Source organism: Eubalaena glacialis, chromosome 5 (assembly GCF_028564815.1).
Source record: "Eubalaena glacialis isolate mEubGla1 chromosome 5, mEubGla1.1.hap2.+ XY, whole genome shotgun sequence".
NCBI classification, from domain to species: domain Eukaryota; kingdom Metazoa; phylum Chordata; class Mammalia; order Artiodactyla; family Balaenidae; genus Eubalaena; species Eubalaena glacialis.
Genome location: NC_083720.1, coordinates 52,149,456 through 52,164,729, shown reverse-complemented (window position 1 = coordinate 52,164,729; position 15,274 = coordinate 52,149,456). Strand labels below are relative to the sequence as shown.

The following is a 15,274-nucleotide window of genomic DNA, read 5'->3' as shown; positions in this document are numbered from 1 at the left end:
CATTGAATAAAATACATTGGCTAAAGATAAGAAGAGGACTTTGGCTAGTCCCTGAATGAAAATGACCAGAGTGAGCAACGTTTCTTACCCATTGCCTGGTTTTCCACCAATAAAACCATAGCGGGGCTTTGGGTACCTCCTGGCAGAGGACTTCGCTTAGTTGAGAGTCTGCATCTCTTTCTGGTCCTTCAGGTAAACTGGCACCAGTGGTAGGGGACACCTGGTCCCCAAGAAACACAAACCTTTGGCAGATTTTTTATTTTGAAGTCTTCTCATTTTCATTTCACTTCTAGGCTACTCTGTTTCCATTATCTTATGGTATTTTTATTGTAATGAACATCTTAAGTTTGTTCAAAATATCAGATCTTCTTCAAGCCAATATACCTTCTATACGACTAGCCTATTAAACGACCTTAAAAAAGACACTTCACCACGAGCTCTTACTCAGAAGCCTTCAGTGGCTCCCCATTACTGGGTATTCAAGGCCTGCCCCAAGCTGGCCTATCTTTCTAGCCTTATGCCTCATTTTCCCTTATAAATTGGTTGTTCCAGCCAAACTGATCTGTTCCGCATTCTGGCTTCTACTTTATTATCCTGACCTCATCTGGGTGGGCCTTCCACTTCTTCCCTGACCACAGCCTTTACCAGTCCTTCAAGATGGAGTAGACACCAACATCCTTCATAAAATCATCCGAGACTACCCAAGCTTGAAGTGAGCTCGTCATCCTGTTGCCTTATGTAGTGTAGGTTACAAACCACTCATGTAGAACTTACATGCTCCCTGAGAAAGGAAAGGACCTTCTCTGTGTGTGGATCTTAACTCCTACACAAATTAGTGAGCTCCTAAGAGGAGGGACCGTGACCACCTGTGTTGGGGTAGGAGACAGGAGTTCTAGAATGATGAGGCTTCATGCTATGACTCAGGAGGTGCAGGACCTGAGTGAGGATACTGAGAGAACATCCCCCAAATGACCTAGTTCTGGCCCATTTGCAGGGCCTCGACTTTGATTTCACATTCTCATTTATGGGAAGGGAATCTTGGACGTGCCTGCCCACCTATAGTTTATTAGTGACAGACACACAGGTGGGGGGTCAGTGATGTCAGGATGGATCCATCACTGTGATAGGTTGGTCGGTTGGCATGAAAGAAGAATGAAACACAGCCCGGAGGTATTTCAGTGGGACAGGTGGATAGCAAAGAAGAAGGTCAACTATGTTGTGTTGTGTTGTGTTGCACACAACTATGTTGTGTGCATAGCCTTGTGCTTTGCAGGGAAGTTCATTTGGATTGGGGGATTGAGGAAGGTTCTTGATGAGGGTAGCACTTGGGCCAGGAAGGTTAGGCAGGATTTCTGCAAGTGAAAATGTAAAGGAAAGGTGTTCTAGGCAGAGGGAATGGAGATAGCAAAAGTGCAGAGATGGCAAAATACAGGGCTTGTTTGGGAAATCCCAGATGTGTTTCTCTGACTGGAGACACACAGTGGGGCATCAGGTGATGATTGTTAGGCTGACCTTGAATGCCCGGTTAGCTGTCTAGAGAGTGCTGGGGTCCTGAGTGGCTTTCATTCTAGAGGCAACTCAAAGGGCATGACTGTATACTTTGAACAGGGAGAAGTTGCCTGGGGATGAGGGCTGAGCAGGACCCAGGAGGCCCCCTCTACCTGCACCTGTCCCTCTGTGCCCTTGTCCTCATCCACTCTCAACCCACCTGAGCCTGCCTTCCACCCCATTTTTACTCCTGAAAATGCTCTTGCCAAGGCCACCCAAGACCAGCCTCCTGCTTGCCACGTACAGCGGTCTTTCTTCAGTCCTCTACCTATTTGACACCTGGCTGTGCAACCTCTGACACTCCACTGTTCTCGCCCTACACACTGGGCTTTGCATCCCTCTGCAGGGCTACTGGATGTGTCCCCCAGGCACCTGGCACTCAGCGTGCCCTGAACTGAATTTACCCTCCCTCTGCCTTCAGCCCTTCCCATCTCTCTTCCCTTCTTCTATCCCATATCAATGAATGATATCACTATGGAATCTTCCTTGATTCTTCTTCCCAACTTACCCCACACCCATCTAATTATCTACAAAGACCCATATTTTCTGCTTTGGTACAAGTCCTTAACAAGGACTCTGTGTCACCTTTCCTACTATCCCACAATGGCCCAGGTTCTCATCCACTCTTCCCAGAATATCTGCATAAAGACCCTCTAAGATCTTCTTTATTCCCTGCAGTTACTTGAGTTGTCATTCCAAGCGCTGAAATGATTTACCACTCCTTTGCCTAAAGCTCCCGATGGCTTTCCAGGGCCCGCAGAGTGAAAGCCATTCCTCAGGTGGCCTCCAAGGGCCTGCTCTCTCCTCATCTTCAGTAACTCCTCTGTACCCATTATGCTACCACCTCCCTCACGCTCTATAGAATTCCCTGTTACCAGATCATTCCGTATCCTGAGACATCTCTAAGCCTTTGCTTATGTCCAAAGATGATCTCCTACTCACACTTTACAGCCCAGCTCAAATGTCATAGCCTCCACTTGGGTTTCCTACCTCTTGTGGGTCTCAAGAGATTGGGAAGTGGATGGTATATTTCAGTTGAGAAGACAGTATGGGGCTTTGCGAGCAGGTATGGCAACTGGGGTTCCTGAGGATGAGGGACCTTCAGAGGGGTGGGTGGTCTCCAATGTCTAGCACAGTGCCTGGCACATGATCCTTGGCAGGCACTTGTGGAAGAAAGGAAGGGAAGGAAGGAAGGAAGGAAGAGAAGGAAACAAGGAAGGAAAAACAGTTCACTTCGCCATTTTCAACATTCTCTTTGAAGCCAGCCCTACTCACCTGCCAGTGTGCCCCACTTCCAACGTCTCCCCGGGCTGACCATGGCTGTGAAGGAGCTGGGAGTGAGTGTCCACATGGCCTGGCAGATGCCTGGTGTCCCAGGCAGCTTCCTTTCTCAGGCAGCAGTGGGTTATGTAAGTCATCAAGCTCCACCACTACGTAGCTACACGGTCTTGGGCAAATCACCTTACTTGTCCAGACCTCAGTTTCTCTGGACTTTGTACAATGAAGATAACAATACCTGCCTTGTGTCTCTCATCTAAGATGAGGATAAAGTGAGATGATGTACGTGAAAGTGTGTTTTAAAGTCCCCCACCCTCTACAGCTGAGGGGGTGGTCCTGTCCTTGCCTGGGCTTTAGGAAGAGGCTTCTCAGGGCTTCAGGGATGGTTCAGCCGAGGGAGGTGATGTGTCAGCTGCCGCTGTCAACATGATGCCATTGAAAATTCATATCGATGAGGTGCAGATTGACGTACCTGCTTGCTCTGCCATCTGTAGACCCCACGACCAAGGAGATATTGGAGGTGGCAGCGATGGGACTCCCTTTTATTTAAGCCAGTTCCAATTTGCTTTTTAATTTGCTCCAGACTGGTGAATGCTGTCAGGGTCAATCCGTAACCTTTTCTGCTTTCCCAACAGTCTCCAGCTTTGCCAGACCTTCTAATGTGTTTGCAGACTGCTCGATCAATTCCTGGGCAACTTCCATCCCATGGCCTCTTCTGCGCTCACCTTATTCACCTTCTGACTTTGCACCCTTCTCACTCTCCCTCAGTCCAGTCTCCTGCTGACCACTCTACCTTCCTCATTTGTTGGGGTTTTGAATAAGCCTCGTATTCAGCTGATTTCAGTGCCCAAGACCCAGCACTTGCTCACAAAGAACCAACAGTCAGCTCCCCGCCCTGGCTTCTTGCAGGTGCCTCCTCATTAGCCTCCCTGTCTCCTGCATCTCTTTCTGCCTTTCCTTCCAGTCTATCCCTGCCTGGTCAAGGGTCTGGAAGGTCTGACCTTCCTCGCTCAAAGCCCTCCACGGCCCTATTGGCTCTGCCTTTGGCTCGGACTCCACTGTCATTTAAGGCCTTTCTTACTTTCATCCAAACCAAACATTCCAGCCTTATTTTGCATTTCTCCTTTTCACATGTCCTGTATTCCTGGCAAACAGAACCGCTTCGGGGTCTTTGCTGGAAGCCTGTGTTTCCATGCACCTGGCCTTTGCTCGGGCTGTGCCCTCTGCCAGGAACTCTTGTTCTCTCACTTCTCCTCACTCTTCTTTCAAGGCTTCGTCATGACCACCTTGACCCCCACCTGAAAGGTCTCTTGCCTTCTGCAATCCCAAGCGTCTAGACACACCTCTGTGACCAGCGTCTCCCGGGTTGCCTCACATTGGAATTATTTATGTACGTCTTGCCTCCAGCCTGGAGTTACTCAATGCAGGATGGGTAGATTCATTTTTTAATTTCCCACTGTGCCCAGAACAATGTGCTGCATGTAATGAACAAACGTAAAAGCGATGACAACCCCACTGGATTCTCAGCTAATACTTGAATTGAAAAACTGCTGAACTAAAACAAGGACATCTTTTTTTTTTTTTTTTGTCAGAACAATATTCTTATCTTTTTTTCTCCCCCAAGTCCCCTTATCTCCATTTGATCTTACAGGCCTTCTGACTCTCAAAATATAGATTGTGATCTTTTAAAGGTAGTAAGTCAAATCTCCTTTTAATAAGCTCTAAGGGATTTATGAATTTACTAGAAGTCAAGTCCCTCCCACTCTCCCTCCCACCTTCCCTTCTTTTCCTTCCTTTCTTCCAAACTGGAATTTTATTCTATCAGATATATTGCTTGAAAAGAGTCAGGCAGAAGCTGCGGGTGGGAAATCATTTGGTTATAAAGAGCTACTTTCTGTAATGGACTCTGACCTGTACTATAGTGTGTCTGAACAGATGCCAGCCTTTAACTCTGCTCTGGACTAGAATTTAAGTTTGTTCCAAGGTTATTTGCCACCCACAGTTGACTCTCATGCAAAGAAATTGTGTGATTTTTTTTTTTTTTTTTGGTCCCTATGGCCATCTTCTCATCATGAGCAGTAACAAATAAAAATAATTCCTTACATTTGTCTTCCCTCCACTGATATTTAAGATGATTAACTACATCCCAGGCACTTTGCTAAAAGTTGGGGTACAAAATGCAACACGATGTTGTCACCTTCCTCTGTATTCCTTAATCAATTTCTTATAACTGCTTTATCAGTTAGAATGAGCAGGGGGTAGTGTCTTTATTTTATAGATGAAGAGATGGAAATTCAGAGTGTTTATGAAATATTCAGAAATTCAGAGTCCTTTTTTATGGTCACTCAAAAAGAAGCAAGTGTGTGGAGCTAAGCTTTTAAACTTGAAGGTTAGAAGGTTTTCCCTCTGGGAGCCTTGGGTTCAGACCCTCTGTACACTTGCTTCTTCAGCTGACCTAGCTCTAAGCCTAAAACCCTGAGCTGAAAAAGAGCCTTTTTGGGTCTGGTTCCAGACTCCTGCCATGACTTCAATTTCAGTTGGAAGTTGAGCAAAAGTGGTGTCAGGAGACCTGCAGTCGTAACCACATCCTGAAGGACGGGCAGGACACCACCTCTGTGCTGTGGGTGGAAGGCAGGTGTGCCAGGTGACCCAGCCCTGTCCAAGCACCGGCTCCATGGAAGTGAGGGACTCCAGCCTTCCACCCCTGCCTGTTCACCCCCATCACAGAGTGTCCTCATCACAGCAGTGAGTCCCTGCCCTTGATGGCCTGAATCTGTGAACGAGGAAAGGTTGGGGAAGAAAACTGAGTGGCTGAAGGTATTATTGATGCCTAGAGATGATAAAACCTTGAGTCATGGTGGATGTAACTTTAAATATCCAAGTAATCTGAGTTCACTGCACCCCTCCATGCCAGATTTGGAAAATACAGATACGTGATATGGGGGCTCACCATTTGTCAGGGATCCAGGCACCTTCCGTCTCTCTACTCTATCACTCCATTCCAAGAGTGAGTACTGCCTATGTTTTCTTCTAGAAGTGTTGTGGTTTCAGGTCTTATACTTAAGTCTTTAATCCATTTTGAATTTATTTTGCATATGGTGAGAGGAAGTAGTCCAGTTTGATTCTTTTGCATGTAGTTGTCCAGTTTCCCCAACACCATTTATTGAGCAGGCTGTCTTTTCTCCATTGTAAATTCTTGCCTCCTTTACTATAGATTAACTGCCCATATAAGTGTGGGTTCATTTCTGGACTGTCTATTCTGTTCCATTGATCTATGTGTCTGTTTTTGTGCCAGTACCATATAGTTTTGATGACGTAGCTTTGTAGTATAGTTTGAAATCACCTTTGTTCTTTCTCAAGATTGTTTTGGCTATTCAGGGTCTTTTGTGTTTCCATACAAATTTTAGAATTGTCCTAGTTCTGTGAAAAATGCCATTAGTATTTTGGTAGGGCTTACATTGAATCTGTAGATTGCTTTGGGTAGTATAGTCATTTTAAGTGTTAATTCTTCCAATCCATGAACACGGTCTATCTTTCCATCCATTTGTGTTGTCTCCAATTTCTTTCATCAGTGTCTTACAGGTTTCCAAGTACAGGTTTTTTACCTCCTTATTTAGATTTATTCCCAGCTATTTTATTAGTTTTGATGAGATTGTAAATGGGATTGTTTTATTAATTTCCTTCTGAAATTTCCTCAATATCAGTTGTTTGGCATATCAGTATATTATTTAGGATGAATTTTAATGTAATAGAAATAACAGTGGTTTAAATAAGATAGAATTATCTGTATTTCTCACTCACATTGTTGAAGGTCAGAGGGAACAAAAAGTGCCCACTGAATTGAGAAGTCATCTGGAGACCAAAAAAAAAGAAAAAAAATGAGGCAAACAGCTCCATACAGTCAATGGATCAGTTTATTATAGGGTAATTTACTCACAGGGTGGGATGGGGTAGGGGACAATGATCTGGAAGCATTCACAGCTGCACCTGCACTGCCTAGGGGCCATGGGGACAATTTTATAGTTAAAGGGGTATTGGGGTAGGTGCTGGGAAACAGGACGTGCATTTCTAAGTCAAGATTCATGAATGAGTAACTAGTCTCGTGGGCACAAGGAATACGTCAGTGAAGGTTTTCATCATTGTTTGGGGACTAACAGAGCATAGAGGCCACCTGGTCCTAATGATTATTAAACAATATCTATTAACTATCAATACAAAGCCCTTGATGACAGAGAAGTGACTTACTGCACAGTACAGTCCTGGGTAGGGTCAGCAAAAGGACAGGAGAAACTTTAAGGGCCCAAGATTGGCCCAGTTATGCTAACAGCCATACACACACATGTACAATAAATTTGGAGGTAGACAGTTTGGGCTGATACGGCGGCTCACTGTTTGTCAGGGATCCAGGCACCTTCCATTTCTCTGCTCTACTGCTCCATTCCAAGAGTGAGGTTTTCTATTTTGTGGACCATATATTTCAGGATGAGGAAGACATGCAAGAGTGTACCTCTCCCCTTAAGGCAGCAGTCCCCAACCTTTTTGGCACCAGGGACTGGTTTCGTGGAAGACAGTATTTCCACGGACAGGGTTGGGGGAGGATGGGTAGCGGCAGATGAAGCTTCGCTTGCTCTCCCACCACTCACTTCCTGCTCTGCAGTCCGGTTCCTAATAGGTGCGGACTGGTACAGGGGTTGGGGACCCCTCCCTTAAGGAAGCTTCCCAGAAGTCCCAAAGGACACTTCTGCTTCCATCTTACTGACCAGCACTTTATATGTATATAGGGGATCGTAGTAGTACCTACCTTGTAGGGTCTCATGGTGAGGACAAATGAGCTAATGTGTGTAAAGTACCTGGTACACCATCACTGATAGAGGAGGGTCTGCCCTCTGTGTTTGACTGACGCTTCCATGGTCATATCTGGGTCTCAAGCTCAGGGTCTTACTCAGCATATTCACTGCCCTCCATATACTTTTAGGTCTCTCTGCCTCTGAAATGTCATTGCCTTTTGGAGCGGTCAGCCCGATCATATATTTAGCAATTAGCAATTTGTTGCTGCTGTCTGTGGTGATCCTGATTATCACTGAATTTTCTTTAGTGAAAGAAAAATGCCCAAACTTCGACATTACCTGCATCAGTGATGTCTGTGTGTCCTTCTCCAAGGAATATTTTGAGTGTCAGGTCTTAATTCTGTGCTAGGAGAAGAGTAATCACTTTATTGTCATTTAAATGCTATCCTGAGGAACGGTGATGACAGAGGTAGTGGTGTTGGTGGACCAACTGACTGTCAAGGAGAGCAAGTACAATTATACCCAACACTGCCTTGTGGTCCATTGGTGATTTGTAGCTAGTGAGGATTTTGCCATCTTCCCTGAAAGCCATAATTAACTCAGGTCGCCCAGGGAGCCTTTCACTAACATAATCAACTCATTTGCACAGTTATCAGCCAGAGAAACAGACCTGGACAGAGTCCCCGCCTTAAGAAGCATCTACAATTTAGTCTGGTCTCTGAAATCTCTGGTGATTCGAATCACCAGGATTGCACACCCACCCGTGCTCCAGAATGAATCTCCACCTCACTTTTTGCTGTGGGGCTGAATTCTGAGCTGACAGTTCTTGTGGAGGAAAATTTCTCACTAATCAGTACTGCCTGAAGTTGGTGGAAAGGAAGTAAGAACAACAAAGATGAAGTTACTTTGAAGGAGCAAATTAACAGCTTTCAGAAAAATATGAGCAAGGTGTAGAGAGGGGAAAAAACAGCTCCGAGACACACGCTTCAGCTGGGGACACCTTCATCCTGTAGGCGGAAATTTGGGCCCAAGTGGCCCTTTAGCAATGACTCCATGGTTCTCATCCAGAAAGAACTGCTGGGGGAGCTTAATGATCACAACTGGTTGAAATCTTGGCAGATGGTGGTAAGAGCTCTATTTACTTGGATAATTAAAATGGTGATGGATTTGCATGGCTGATTTCAAGATCTCTAGTTTGCAGATGACTGCCTTCTGGGGCAGACGGGGATGGAACACCTCCTTGCTTTAGAGCATCTGCACCTGACTCAAGTATCAGAGAGAAGGGAGCCAGGGAATAGTCCCACAAAACGCACCATCTTGAGTTGACTCTTCATCTTGAGTACTCTGGCCCTCTTATGGAACTATTCATCCCAGCAGGGAGATAATATTTTTCAGAAAGGCAAGGTCTGCTGACAAACTTAGGAATGGAGATTGTTTTCTTTCTTTGAATAGGGCAGACACAGTTCTCTTGATTCTTTTGATACTGTGATACTTAATAAGATTGATGCCTTTAGACTTTATTGAGTGCTTTCTTTTTTTTTTTTTTTTTTTTTTAACATGCATTGCCTTATAAAATCCTTAGACTTGGGCTTCCCTGGTGGCGCAGTGGTTGAGAATCTACCTGCTAATGCAGGGAACACGGGTTCGAGCCCTGGTCTGGGAAGATCCCACATGCCGCGGAGCAACTGGGCCCGTGAGCCACAACTACTGAGCCTGCGCGTCTGGAGCCTGTGCTCCCCAACAAGAGAGGCCGCGATAGTGAGAGGCCCGCGCACCGCCATGAAGAGTGGCCCCCGCTTGCCACAACTAGAGAAAGCCCTCGCACAGAAACGAAGACCCAACACAGCCAAATAAATTAATTAATTAATTTAAAAAAAAATCCTTAGACTCTTCTGTGAGAGAGGCAGTGCACTGCAACAGAAAGGACATGGGGCAGACCTGTGTTCACATCCCACCTTTGTCACTTACAGGCTGCACGCCTTTTTTTTTAACCTCTTAGAGCCTCAGATTCTGTATGTGTAAAAGGGGGTAATGACATCTACCTTTTGGAGTTGTGATAAGGATTAATGATTTATATATGTGAAATGATGAATCATCTTTGGGCACTGAGTAGCTTCCATAAATGATGGTGGTTATTCATATCATCATTTATAAAAGAGGAAACTGAAGCTCAGAGTGGGTGTGGGGCTTCCCATGGCTCAGTGGTAGGTGATGGCAGTGAATCCCACATTTCAGCCTAAATCCCACGTGCCACGTTGCTTCTATTAATGGCTCCTTTGTCTCTGTATCTCCCGAATTCCCTCTTGTTAAAGGATGGTCCAGGAATCAATTCTAGTTCTGCAAATGCCACCACTTAGTCCTCTCAGCACCTCATCTATAAAGTGAAGACATGACCACAGGCCCCTCTGCTCCTGGTGTTTGGGGGCAGAGCTGAGAGGTTAAGAGCTGACAGATACACAAGGGGGCGCCGTATTGAGGAATGTTAGGGTTTTTTATGATTTCTTTTTTGAGACAAGGGGAAGTAGAGCCACAGCATTTTTACAGCTTTGAAAGGCAGTTTGACCAAAATGTTGTCCATGCTTTGCTGGCTTTTTGCTGCCACCCAGCCCACAGGGGGAGCCCTCTGCAACTGAATCGAATTATTATCATATAATGACGTAACCAGCGAATCTATCATTACATTCCATATGTGACTGTTATATGTTATAATGGGTCATTGCATATGTGAGGGTTGGTGACATGGGCTGTCACCTTCATCCAGCATATCCCAGGCTCTTGGCAACCTGGATGGAAAAGGGAGAGCCTCAGATGCACAGGTAATTTTTGTGCTCCATCCTGAACACCCAGTCTCTGAAACTAACCAGAGTTGCATGCTCCACCCTCAGCATCTGGGCCCGAGGCAAGGTCGGATCCGCCTAGCACAGGGGAGAGAGCAAATTCACTCCAGGCAAGCGATGATTTTTAAAAACGTATGCTCTCTTCAGCAAATGGGAAGGGGTTTCCTAGCCCACGTATGGCCAACTATAAGGAAACCCAATCTTCTTCCCTTGCTTTTTTCTCATCTTTATCGGCCTGAAAAGAATAAGAATACACTCTTTGGAGAGTGAGAAGATGGGCAGAGGGAGGAAAGGAGAAATAACAGGAGTGAAAGGATTGAAATAGATATTCAGGCAAACCTTTGTTATTCAAAACTGCAGTTAACCAAGACTGTCAGTGAATTTCACATACCCCCCAGCTACAATGGTTCACATTATAAACTCTTCCAATTACCTGAAATCTCACTTAACTTAAATTTCAGCACATCCCCTGGGGCATTCAAATAATCAAAGTTTGCCTGTCGAAAGTAATACCAGAGAGGGGAAACTGCCGTGGTGACTCGGAGAAAGGTAGATCATTAAAAAAAAAAAAAAAAAAAAAGTCATCTTAGAGAAGAGCATTAGAATCATTAGGTTACAAACTTGAAATTGCTGAAATGTTATCTAAAAATCACAGAAGCCAATGCAGATTTAGAATAAGGCTGTAGAATGCTCAGGGAGCTGTACAATTGGAGACAGGAGATGATAGGCATGGACGGGAAAGACTCACACGAAGGCACCAGCGGGTTAGCGGTGTGTGGCTGGGATCACCGCAGCTGGAGGACTTCAGCCAAGTGGACATCAGCGTATGGTCGGCCCCAAATGGCATGTACCCTGTAGATGCCCAAACTTGGTCTGGTGGAGTTATAAGTGTACACACGTGTATCTGCAGGTCACAGTCCTGTATTCTATCTAGAGCAGTGATTCTGCAAGACTTCAAAGAATAAAGGTGGTGAATGGAGTATATGCCCAGATGATGTAGGGAAGTGCTCATTTGAAGTGATAAAAATGAGGTTAAATACAAACACCGTTTTGATAATTCTATAGGAGCTATCCTGTGCCCTCCCCATACACATTGAGTTCATATAAAACTGGACTTTTTTCCCCCAAACGTGGTGCTAAAATGGGATTTAGAGATTTAAGCGTAATAAAAATTGATGGCTATCTTGCTAAAAATATATATTATAAATATCTATAAATAAATTTATAGATAATATGTATATAAATATTTTTCAGCTTCATGGGAACTGAAATTCATTTATTTCTCAAATATTTTGTGGGTATTCACTCTGGGTCAGGAGCTGTGCTTGGCTCTGGAGATGCAAAGGTGAATGAGTTGGACTCTGGCTGCAAAGAGACCTCGGCCTGTGGGGAGGCAGGTGACAGTGATGCAGCGTGTGATACTCTAATCAAGGTGTACCCAGAATGCCGTGTGGCCACCAGGAGCCAGCTCTTACTCTGCCTGGGGATGGCAGAGGGCTTCCCAGTCAGGGACTTGTGAGCTGGGTCCAGGAGCTGACAAGAAAAGAGAGAGGTTAGGGAGAGCGAGTTTGGGGTAGCAGTAAGTGGGCCTTGATAGAAACATAGTGGGCGGGAAAAGTCAGGGAATTGGATTTCAGCCAGACATTGAAGGGCTCTTGGTTGCCACTCTCCTTAATGGAGATATTTTTAAAGAAGAGTGGCAGGTCCCAGTTATGGTTTTCAAAGGGACTGGTACCTAGACTAGACAGGTAGGCAGACAAATGATGGTCCCAGCTAGCGATCACTGAGCAGCACAGAGTAGGGGTGCCAGGAATGGAGGGAGTAGCTTTTTGAGGTTGGAGAAGGTCTGTTGATTGTTGAATACTGTTTACCTGGCGCTACTTAGTGGATGGGGGAGGAGGTATCCCTGAATCGGGGAGAGAGGAAAGTAAGAGTAGAAAGCAGAGGAGGACCAGGGGAGGAAATACCTCTCAGACTAAGAGTGAGTGTGCTGTTGAGAAGTTTCTAAATTATTCCTGAACATGAACCCTTCAGCCACATGTGTTTATCATCACGCTGAGAAGCCTTTCTGGATTAGCAAGCCATGTTCTTGCAGCAGTTAATGAAAGCTAGCCTGATCCCATCAGTAAAAGCCGCCAAGGACCATGAGTCATTGTTTGACAGAGAGGGTCACTTGGCGGAGAGGTCCCCTCCCTGACGCCCAGGCTACCTTCATCTCTCTCAGCCATTATCTTGTTGTAAAGCCATCCAAATAGTAATGTAGTATGTCAGATAGTCATTTAATTATTATGATCTTCGTTGTTGCAATTATGACTTGCTTTATTGCAGATAACAGTAAATGGGTAGATAAAAGCCACTCAGTGGTGAAAACGGTGGGTTTGGGTTCTTGAGAAGCACAAGGCTACCTTCAAGTGTTTGCGTGTGGGCATGAATTAACATCAACAAATGAGCTATAAGCTCTGCTTTAAAAATACAATTGAAATGCAATTCAAAAGAAGTCTGTTTTTGAGAGGATAATAAAAACATTTCATGATATCCAGTATACATGCCAAAAACTGGGCATATTTTACCAAGTTTATTCCATTCATGTTTCGCTGATTACCCATTGTACTTGGTGGTGTGTTTTTTTTTTTTCCTTTCTCCCATTGGTAGGTTTATATACCCCACTGGAGCCATGTAAACTTCACCACTGTATATGTGTTTCTGTATATGATGAGTAGAGGCTCAGAGGTTAGTTCAAATAAAAGTTGCTATTAAATGCTCACCATTTTTTTTTTTTTTGGTCGCCACGAGGCTTGTAGGATCTTAGTTCCCTGACCAGGAATTGAACCCGGGCCCTCAGCAGTCAGAGTGCCGAGTCCTAACCACTGGGCCACCAGGGACTTCCCTAAATGCCCACCATTTCTTTTCCAAACTTTCTTCATGAAGCACTGGAAGGGGAACCTTAGCAAGGTTGAGAAATAAGCTCAATAGGATCTACCTAGGTGTATGGTCAGGCCACTCAAGATGGCTGTTCTCTTGCTCTCTGTGCATCCCCTGCCCAACCAGTGCCTGCTTCACCTACACCCTCCTCACAGGACTGACCTTCCTACATACTTGCCCCAGGTCCCAGCCAGTGATTGTTCTTATCAAAGGAGTGGTGAGGGATGTGCCCCTCTGCTGGTTTCCCTGGTAACCAGTGAGCCAACCTGACATCAGTTCCCCCTGTAACTGGCAATCTCCCCCTTCCCCCTCGGAGTGAAGCCTGCCGCCAAGTCCTGCCTGCCAGCTGCTGCACACGGGGTGTCGCTCCAGGACCTTGCTTCAGATGTGTACGCTCCTGCATCCATTAAACCACTGATGTCTCTGTTGCTGACTCCAGGTTCTTTCTTTGGTCTTATGGGCCTGTGGGGAGCAGCCCAACACTAGGTTACTGTGGTGAACATTGGCTGTTTTCTCACTTCCCAGCATTCATTTGTCTTTCTCAACAGCACCCCAGTTTGGATGGTATTACCACTGGATACAGTCTGGAGGGACAGGTTGGAGGGATACAGTCTGGGTGTCCTGTCCCCCAGGCAAAGGATGGCACGTGATCAGCATTAGGCCAGTTGGAGAAACGCTTGAGGAGAGAGACAAGGAATCTGAAACATAACGGAGTTCATCTCTACCCCATTCAGTAGCCTCTAACCCAAGCTTTCTTGCACTGAGACCTGGTGGTTCCTGGTCCTGCCTCCAGAGTCACCTCAGTGCCTACCTGTTTCTAGGTCTACTTCTCTGTCTTCCTGCCAATTCTGTGAGTTCCAGTATCCTTCATGTTCCTATGAGAGAGTGTGAGTTACTGTTGCCTACAACCAAAGGATCCTAACAGATATATGCAGAGGACAGTCTGCTCTGCTACTTATTACCTTCATGATGAAGGATAAATTGACCTCTTTGAGAGCTTCAGTGTCCTCAGCTCAAAATGGGGCTAATCAAACAACCTATTTCACAGGGTTAAATAGGATGTTTCAAATAGAGCATTTGGCACAATTTGGAAAATAGTAATGTTCACTAAGTAGTGGCTGCTCCACTTACACTTATAATCAAATAAAGGTCTTCTTCTCATTATTATTACTCCTAACAGTGTCTAGCACATAGAAGACATTCAAAAGAATACTAATTTGTTTTCTCCCTCCCCTGTCCTGAAAACAAACCCTCCTTTTCCGGGGTAGAGAAGAGAGCAAGTATCCCTGGTCTGTACACTACACATGAACTTGACAAGCTGAATTATACCTTAACTGTAGAGCAAAAATGGAGGCCTAAGGAGAACCCAGTGTGTATCCCTTGGTCCCACCCGAGTGACCAAAAAGTGCTGCATTTGCCTGTTCAGCTCAGCCCTTTGGAGTGTGGTTGGGTACCCACTCGCCCACTGATGTGATTCTGATACCAGCTGCTGAGGCTGAGGCTGAGGCCAAACCCATGAGTGCATCTGGTTGCCTGGGTAGCAGCCTGCCTATCAATATTGCATTAGACAAGGCGATAGCAGACCCCACATTAAGAAACAGCAAAGCCAGTGTGTTCTTTGTAGGCCTGAGAGTTTGGAGCAAAGCGCAGGATCCAGAGTTGTGTCTACACAGGGGACCCTGAACCTCAAATCCTTTCCCTCCCCCTGTGAGCTTGGCAACCAATTCTACCCAAGCTGTATAGTCCAAGATAATTTACACCACATGATGTCAGGACGAAACTGTCTTCCTAAAAGGATTCTTAATGTCACTCCCCTATTCAGAAACCCTCGAGGCTCCTGCTTGCTGACAGAATAAAATCTGTACTCCTCAGCAACACTTCCAGGCCCTTTCTGACCCGGCC

The 15,274-nt window shown here is 45.5% G+C and overlaps 1 protein-coding gene and 1 non-coding gene across 2 annotated transcripts in view; one reads left to right on the top strand and one right to left on the bottom strand.

The window, feature by feature from the left end:
• Positions 1–15,274, top strand: part of CCDC149 (coiled-coil domain containing 149) — a 98,154-nt gene that overhangs the window by 9,336 nt on the left and 73,544 nt on the right.
• On the bottom strand, positions 13,260–13,332 carry TRNAQ-CUG (transfer RNA glutamine (anticodon CUG)). The gene has a single exon. It is a non-coding gene; the product is annotated as a tRNA-Gln (tRNA).